The sequence below is a fragment of the Musa acuminata genome, chromosome BXJ3-11, assembly GCF_036884655.1.
Source record: "Musa acuminata AAA Group cultivar baxijiao chromosome BXJ3-11, Cavendish_Baxijiao_AAA, whole genome shotgun sequence".
NCBI classification, from domain to species: domain Eukaryota; kingdom Viridiplantae; phylum Streptophyta; class Magnoliopsida; order Zingiberales; family Musaceae; genus Musa; species Musa acuminata.
This window is the reverse complement of record NC_088359.1, coordinates 12415262-12424352: the sequence shown is the minus strand read 5'-3', so window position 1 is coordinate 12424352 and position 9091 is coordinate 12415262.

Here is a 9091-nt window from a genome sequence, read left to right as displayed (position 1 = left end):
ATCCTTTAGTCTGATTCCCGAATTCATGGCATGAGACTTCTGCTAGCACATCGACTGATCCTCTAGCCCGATGTCCAATCTTCTGACATGTTCACTCTGGCCCACTATCTGATTCCTCTTGCTTTAATCAATTTGCCTCTCCTTGATTGAAGCTAGTCATGCGTTACTCAAAATGCAAATTAGATCACAAACTCATCAATTGATTTCATCATCAAAATCCGAGATTCAACAATTCTGAGAATTCAAGATCATGATATAGATAAAACTCATTCAAATTCAAATCGTCAAATCATCAAAATCACTTTCAAGAGATTCAAAATGACATGAATAGATTGATTAATCTATTATTGAAAACTCGATAAGATTTTAGGAATAGAGACATTTACAAGAATAATGGATTCCTTATTTTTTATGTGTTTCAATTTATATGATTTATTTTATACAAATATGCCTTTGTATTTTATGGCAAACAAAAATATGGATCATCATTTAAAACCGAAAACCAAGATTTATCACGAGTCATCAAGATCAATAAACCATAAATCATAAAAATCATCATTACTTTAAATTATCATGCATCATTAAATTATCAAGCATTATTTCATTAAACATAAATCATTTTTAATCAAAATCATTTTGTTTGTTATAGTAATGTATTTTTCTTCTTAAGTGAATCTAACTCTTCATACTTAGTGCTAGGAGTTAACATACAATTGTCATGCTCAATTTTTTTAATTTTTTAAAATCACTAGAAAAAGAAGCATGATCCCCCCTTTTTTTGTATTTTATATACTAATTTAAAAATAACTCATTAAAAGTATCAAGTAATTTCATAGTAAAGTAAAGGGGTTTTGGTTGAATCACTTACCTTGTTGTCGAAGTTGCCAAGGCATAGTTTGTCACTTTGTCTTTGTTGTTTTGCTCCTCGTCTTCTACTAAACTTGTTGAATCTCGGATTTTGATAATGAAACCAATCGATATGTGTTTATGTTTTAATCTGCGTTTTGAGTGACGTAGGATGCTTCGATCAGGATAAGACAATTAAAGTAGGAAAAATCTTGTTGTGCCAAAGGAAAACATGTAAGAAGATTGGACGTCGGGCCAGAGAAACGGTTGACATATCGACAGAAGGCTTCGGGCCGTGGATTCGGACATCGGGTCAAGAAGAGCGGATATTGCGCCAAGGATATCGGAGTTGTAGAGTCAACTAGCCGATTGGGTAATAGGCCGCAAGAGAAGACGATGGGTTGAAGAATCGGACGAAGCGTCGATGGACCAATGACATGCCGGACAACTTGATTAATGCTTAGTATTAATTGTCTAGATCGAAGTATGTTTTACATGTGCAGGATTAACTATGGTAGCAAGGCATGTAGCAAAATGAAGTCCCGGAGTCAAGGACGCGATTTCGTTGAGAGTTCGAGAGTTCGTCGGAAGTCCGGACGTTCATCGGAAGTTCTAGCGGAACCAGCCGAGAAGTCTCGGAGATTGCCAAAGAAGCTCGTTGGAACTCGCCAAGAAGATTGTCGTGAAGTCCATAAGCTTGCCGGGAGTCCGCCGGAACATTGCCGAGAGATCGTCGGAAGTTCGCTAGAAGATCGCCAGAAGAATAGACTTACTGACTTGTTTAGCTCAGATTATGTCTTAGATTTCATAGTTAGCACATAATTGGGTTTGGATTTGAGCCAACCCAATTAGGGCCAGCTAGGCCCATGTAAGTACTGTGTTGGGCCCAATAAGAGGCCTAAACAGTACCCTAAGAAGTCCCATTGTCATGGCATAGTCTTCGAGACTATGTCAGGCGATGGTACCGCCAGTCTGGGCGATTATGCCGCACCTAGCAGGGTGCTAGGCGGTGGTACCGCTAGTTTGGGCAGTGGTACCGCCAAGCACATCCCCCCAAGTGATGGTACCGCCAGACCTAGGCGGTCGTACCGCCCAAGGTAGTGTCAGCGTCAGACTGACATTGGGTGGTGGTACCGCCCAGCGGAGGTAGTGGTACCGCCCATGCCCAGTGAACCCGGGATGGGAAAGTTTTAGGCTCCATGTTTAAATCAACTTGAAGCCTATAAATACCCCTCTCATCCCTGGTTAAAGCACATAAGCACAGAGAGTCTAAAAGCAAAGAAACGTTGCTGCAATCTCTTTAGAAATTCCCTCCTCCAAGTCTAAGTGTTAGAATTCTATTTAAGAGAGGAGAGTGAGTGCTTGTAAGGGTTATCTCCTAAACACGATAAAAGAAGAAGAGGGGTGTAAAAGATGATTGGCCTTCGCCTATTAAAGGAAGGACTCAAGTGGATGCCGGTGACCTCGTCGAAGGAGGAAGCCGAAAGTGGATGTAGGTCACGTTGACCGAACCACTCTAAAATCTGATTTGCATTTTATTTGTGTAATTTATCTTTACTGCAAACCTCTTTAATTGCTTACTGCTTTTAATACATTTACAAATGGGTTTCAAGTTAAGATCTTTACGAAAAGGTTTTCGTCGGAATTGGTTTTTATCGCAACGAAGTTTTTGAAGACATGATTTTTCCGCTGCACTAATTCACCCCCCCTTAGTGCTAACTCTCGATCCTAACAATTGCTATCAGAGCCTCATGATTTCTCAGTTGATTTAACACCCAAGAGAAATGGCTCTTTATGGCTTTCAAGAGGGTCACTCTCTCATTCGTCCTCCCTTTTTCAATCGGATAGGCTACACTTATTGGAAATCTCGAGTGAGAGTTTTCTTGCTTTAATTGATTCTTGATTTATGGCATATAGTCGAATCCGGATTTCAAAGGTCTTCTCTTCCAATGAACCATTGGAATGATTTGGAGAAGAAGGCTTTTTCTTTAAATGCAAAGGCAATGAATGCCTTCTTTTGTGCTTTGAGCAAAAATGAGTTTAATCGTGTTTCTGTTAGGATCGGAGCGGCACTAAGAGGGGGGGGGGTGAATTAGTGCAGCGGATTAAAACTTCGATTTTAACAAAATCTTTCGTACGATAAGAACGGAACTTGAAAAGTTTAACTTGAAAGCGTATTCTTAAAATTGCGCAGCAAGGGTAATAAGGAACTAAAGCAGTAAGAAGATTTGCAGTAATGTAAATGACAATAATAAAATTCAAACCAGAGATTACGCCGATTTTTAGAGTGGTTCGGTCAAATGACCTACTCCACTTGCGATGCCCCCCTTCGATGAGGCTCCCACCTTCCACTAGCAAATCTCTTGAAATGGAAGGGTAAACACCCCTCTTACAACCTTTTACAAGCAACTCAACCTCTTACAAATTTTCAATAAGAAAGAAGGAGGAGAACTCTCTAGCAAATTGAAAACAAGACTTGCTAAGACTTTCTAAGACTTTTCTCTCAATCAAAATGCTTCTCAAAAGTTGTAACCTCAGCTGAGATTTGAGGGGTATTTATAGGCCTCAAGAGGATTCAAATTTTGGGCTCCAAAATTTGAATTCTCTTAGGGTTCCTGGTGCTGGTGGTGCCACCGCCCAGCCAGGCGGTGCCACCGCCCAGCGCTCGGGTGCTGGACGGTGCAACCGCCCAGCCAAGGAGGTGTCACCGCCCAGCCAGGCGGTGCCACCGCCTGGCTCTCCAATTCATTTGTTTGGCTTAATTTTAGCCCAAACCAAATCTGACTTTGGGCCCAGTTGGCCCCTAACCAGGATATAGGATTATCTCTTAATCCTAATCCTAATTACAGGTGAACTACATAACACAAAAAAAAATATCCTAAGCAAGCTTTTTAACCGCGAACGTCGAGTCTTGTTCCGGCGAGCTTTCCGACGAACTTCTTCCGACGGACTCCCTGCAAGCTCCCAATCTTTGTGATGACTTTAACGAGTAGCCGAGCCTTCTCGGTGATCTCCGCGAGCCTTCGACGATTTCTTCGGTGAACTTCCGACACGTTCCCGATTTCTTCTCGTTTGGTTCCGGCAGCATCTCCGATGATTCTTCGGTCTCTTAAACGTCCATCGAGCTCGACTCCGGTATCCTTGCTTTATGTTTTCTGGTTATCGTAGTTAATCCTGCACACTTAACTCAATAATATGGATTAGATCAATTAACCCACCAATTGATTATATCATCAAAATCCGAGATTCAACAATCTCCCCCTTTTTGATGATGACAATCAATTGATGACGGAGTTAAACATAACTCCCCCTATCTATATGCCATATTATGAGAAGATAAAAACCACTTGAATTCCATCCCATTGGATTCAAGCATAACCCGATAAGTTCTAATCGTAGAACTTATCGTTATCCTCATTAAACAATAGTAAGTACGAAACTTCGATGAAAATCATAAGTTAAATGATAAGGGATGAATTTTGCTACGACAGAAGATAAAGATTTTCAATATAAATTTCATGATATCAATCTTGTGATATTTTCAAGGATTTGCAAGTCATATAAGACATTCATATCACACAAGTTTTTGTAATTCATATTAGTCATGCTATCGTTCTGGTGTAAGTCATCACTTCTCCCCCTTTGTCATCAACAAAAAGAGACAAGCCAGCTAATTGATGATCATAGAAAAAGGTTTAGCATTTATCAAAGTTCATCATTCAAATTTGCCAGAAATAGTTTATCCAAAAGACATCAGCATCTATGCAGATTAAGACAGTAGTTATCTAAAAGGAAAGATCAGTTATCGTTCAATCGATGACAAACTTGAACTTGTTGTTAAAAGCAAACAGAACAGAATAAAAAGATACATCAATTTAATCCTTAGGAGGTAATCCACAGTGCTGATACATGATATCTATTTTTTCATTCATCTGTCGTAGTGTCTTCAAAATTTCAACTTGTTGATTCTGAATTTGTTCTTGCTGTGATTTGATCTGAGATAGCTCCGTCATAATGATATCTTCAGAGGAGGAAACAGGAGCTGAAGGTGCTGCGCCAAAGGGACTAGGAGGAGGAGATTCATTTCCCATAAGAATTGGTGTTTCGGGTTGTTCTATTGGTGTAGGAATTGGATCCATCCTTCTAGGCTGCCTAACCCATATGCCATTGCTAAAAGTGCACCTAAGTCTTTTCAGCAGGTTTTTATTTATTATGTTATATCGATCATTTTGAATAGATTCTTCATCGGGTGGAATGCAAATGTCATAGGCATGATGAATTCTAGTGATTAACCTCCCATATGGCAATATAGTATCTTTAGTCATAATATCCTGCATGTATTGGCGAATTAAGTACCCAAAACAATTATGCTGACCGGTCATAATCCAATACATGGTTCCTATCTCTATTTGACTTATTTCGTCAAGATGAAATTGTTTGGGGAATATGATGCTTGTGATAATGTGATGAAGAATTTTAGAGTTGAAAGGCATTAAGTGTTCACAGCTCTTCGGTAAGAAGTCAAGGTTTGGATTTGCAAAAATTGTTTTCACGGCTTCGGTATAGGTTGCTCCTATTTTTTTGACGTCCCATTTACCTTTAAAATAACATCCCCTATCTTTTTCAGTTATGCCAATTAGCTCACAGATAGTGTTGTCAAATATTCTAATGGGTGTTCCAAGAAGGTAAGTGCTTAGGCTATCGTTGTCCTCATATAGGTTGGCATAGAACAATCTAACTAATCGCGGATAGATTGGTTCATCTATTTGTAGTAGAGGTAGAGCTTCTAGGTGTGCAAACCACCTAATGGGTTCTAAGTCCTCTAGTTCATCCAGATCAACGTATTTTCCCTTATGGATACATCGTGTTTCAAATTTTGGAAAGCTAAGGGCTACCTCTTTTGATCTAAAAAGATCATGGTCAAATGAATCTCCTTCAATCCTTTTTCCTTTTGATCTCTTAGGAGCCATTATCTAGACAAGATGATGATGAAATTATGAAAAATAAGCAAGGGAAAGAGGAAAGAAAAGAGGGATTTCAAGTGTTACCTTGTGGAGATTATGTTGAGAGATGGAAAGCTTGGACCACCAAGAATCCTTCTCCAATGTTTCTAAGAGTTAGAATGAGGGTTAGAGGGAATGGGAGAGGTTTTTTGAGAGGTTTTTCTTCGGGTTGGGGGCGGTGTCACCGCCGGCCCTAACCCCTCGGGTTAAAAGGGTTACTCGGTCGGTGTCACCGCCAAACTGGTCAGTGTCACCGCCTGGCGCCCGAGCGCCAGTCGGTGCAACCGCCGGATCTGGCGGTGCCACCGCTGGCATCACGCGGAGGAAAGAAAAAAATTTTCTTCCTTCCTTTTGTTTAGCTTCTTCCCTCAAGATCATAATTTATACTTTAATGGATCATTTTGAATTGAAGAAGAAGGAAGAATTCAAATTCATAAACGAATGGAAAAGAACGAGTCCTTTTTGTGAAGTTCATTTTAGGGACAATTTAGCATGCCTAATTCCCTTCGGATGAATTCAAATTGGTCTTCATTCAAAGCTTTTATAAATATATCTGCTAATTGATGCTTTGTGTCAATGAATTCTAGAACAACATCATTGTTAAGAACATGATTGCGTATGAAATGATGCCTAACGTCGATGTGCTTAGTTCTAGAGTGCTGAATTGGATTTTTAGTAAGGCATATGGCACTAGTATTATCGCATTTTATGGGAATATTTTCAAGGTGAATTCCATAGTCTTCTAATGTATTTTTCATCTAAATTACTTGTGCACAACATGCACTTGCAGCAATGTATTCGGCTTCCGTCGTAGATAGTGCAACTGAATTTTGTTTCTTGGAAGTCCAAGAAACAAGTGCATGTCTTAAAAATTGGCATGTTCCAGATGTACTTTTTCTATCTATCCTGCATCCGCCAAAATCGGCATTTGCATAAGCTATTAGATCGAATTTTTCAGATTTTGGATACCACAATCCTAAATTTGGAGTTCCTTTAAGATACCTAAATATTCTTTTAACACTCTTAAGATGAGATAATTTAGGATTAGATTGAAACCTAGCGCAAAGTCCTACACTAAACATAATATCCGGTCTAGTCGCAGTGAGGTAGAGTAGACTACCTATCATTCCCCTATATGTTTTTTGATCGAAACTTTCACTATTTTCATCCATATCTAACTTAGTCGCAGTACTCATAGGGGTGTTTATTGCTTTTGAATTATCCATGTTAAATCGTTTTAACAATTCTAATGTATATTTAGATTGGTTAAGAAATATACCATCACTAAGTTATTTGATTTGTAATCCCAAAAAGAAAGTTAATTCACCCATTAAACTCATTTCAAATTCAAGACTCATACATTTGGCAAATGATTCACATAGTGATTCATCCGAAGAGCCAAAAATAATATCGTCAACATAAATTTGCACAATAAGAAAATTATTTTCAAAATGTTTAATAAATAATGTAGTATCAACCTTGCCTTTGGTAAAATTATTTAAAATAAGAAAGAAACTAAGCCTTTCATACCAAGCTCTAGGAGCTTGTTTTAAGCCATAGAGAGCTTTAGTCAATTTGAATACATGATTAGGAAGAAGAGAATTTTCAAATCCGGGAGATTGTTCGACAAATACTTCTTCGGAAATAAAACCATTCAAGAAAGCACTTTTAACATCTATTTGAAATAGTTTAAAATTATTACTACTAGCATAGGCAAGGAGCATCCTTATGGCTTCTAATCGAGCCACGGGAGCGAAGGTTTCTTCGTAATCGATACCTTCTTCTTGGTTGAAACCTTTGACCACTAATCTAGCCTTGTTTCTAACCACGATACCATTTTCTGTTAGGATCGAGAGCACTAAGAGGGGAGGGGGGGGTGAATTAGTGCAGCGGATATTTTTCAGCGATTAAAACCAAAAGCTGCGTTCGTTCGATAAAGACTATTTTGATGCAAAAGCCGATTCTAAGATTACTGCAGTTTACGTTTAAACACAGTTAGCGTCTAAACGCAATTTGCGTCTAAATGCAGATTGCGTCTAAACTCAGATTGCGTCTAAGCACAGTTTGCGTCTTAGCGCAGTTTGCGTCTTAGCGCAGATTGCGTCTAAGCGCAGATTGCGTCTAAACGCAGATTGCGTCTAACCGCAGATTACGTCTAAACACAGTTTGCGTCTAGGAGCAGTTTAAGCAGAAGTATAAAGACAATGTGCTGCTGTTGTACAGCTCAAAAAGTAATCTGCAAAAAAACAGATTTACGTCTAAACGCAGATTTACGTCTAGACGCAGATTTACGTCTAAACGCAGATTTACGTCTTAAACGCAGATTTGCGTCTGAACTTTGAAACTTGTTTGTATACTCGCAGAAGGCAGTATGCAGTTGAAATCAAGACGTAAACGAGAACTGAGATCTGATGATTGTGCGAGGAAAGCCGATTTACGTCTAAATGCAGTTTTACGTCTAAATGTTGAAACTCGTTCGTAAAATTACAGAGGACAGTTTGCAGTTATCACTAGGATCAAAATGTAAGTGTAAACTGCAAAGAAACTCGTTCGTAAAAGCACGGAAGACAGTTCTGCAGAATCAAACGTAAACGTAAACTGTAATGTACGAAAATACGAATTTACGTCTGAATGCAGATTCGGAAGAACAGCACTTAGAACTTGTTCGTGAAAGCGCAGAGAGCAGTAGTAATGAAGGAGGTTTGCAGTAATGATAAAGTGCTCAAAAATAAACGCAAACCAGAGATTTAGAGTGGTTCGGTCAGCCTTGACCTACTCCACTTTTGGCTTCCTCCACCGACGAGGTCGCCGACGTCAACTAGGAGCCTTCCTTCAATAGGCGAAGACCAACTACCCTCTTACAGATTCACTCCTTTTGACGGGCTTAGGAGACAACCCTTACAAATGTTTTCTCTCCTCTCTTTACAACTCAAACTTGAAGAACAGAAGGAGGAGGAAAACTACAGTTTTGAGCTCTAAGAACCACTGAAAAGATCAAGATTTCGGCTTGAGTTCTTCCTCTCTCAGTGCTGAATGGGTGGGGTATTTATAGGCCCCAACCCAATTCAAATTTGGAGCTCAAAACGATCAAATCCCGGAATTCCGGGATCAGGCAGTTGCACCTCCTGACTAGAGAGGTTGCACCGCCTGGCAGAGCTCGAAGACTGAGCTCAGGCGGTGCCACCTCTCTGCCAGGGAGGTTGCACCGCCCAGTCTTGCTCGAAGACTGAGCTCAGGCGGTG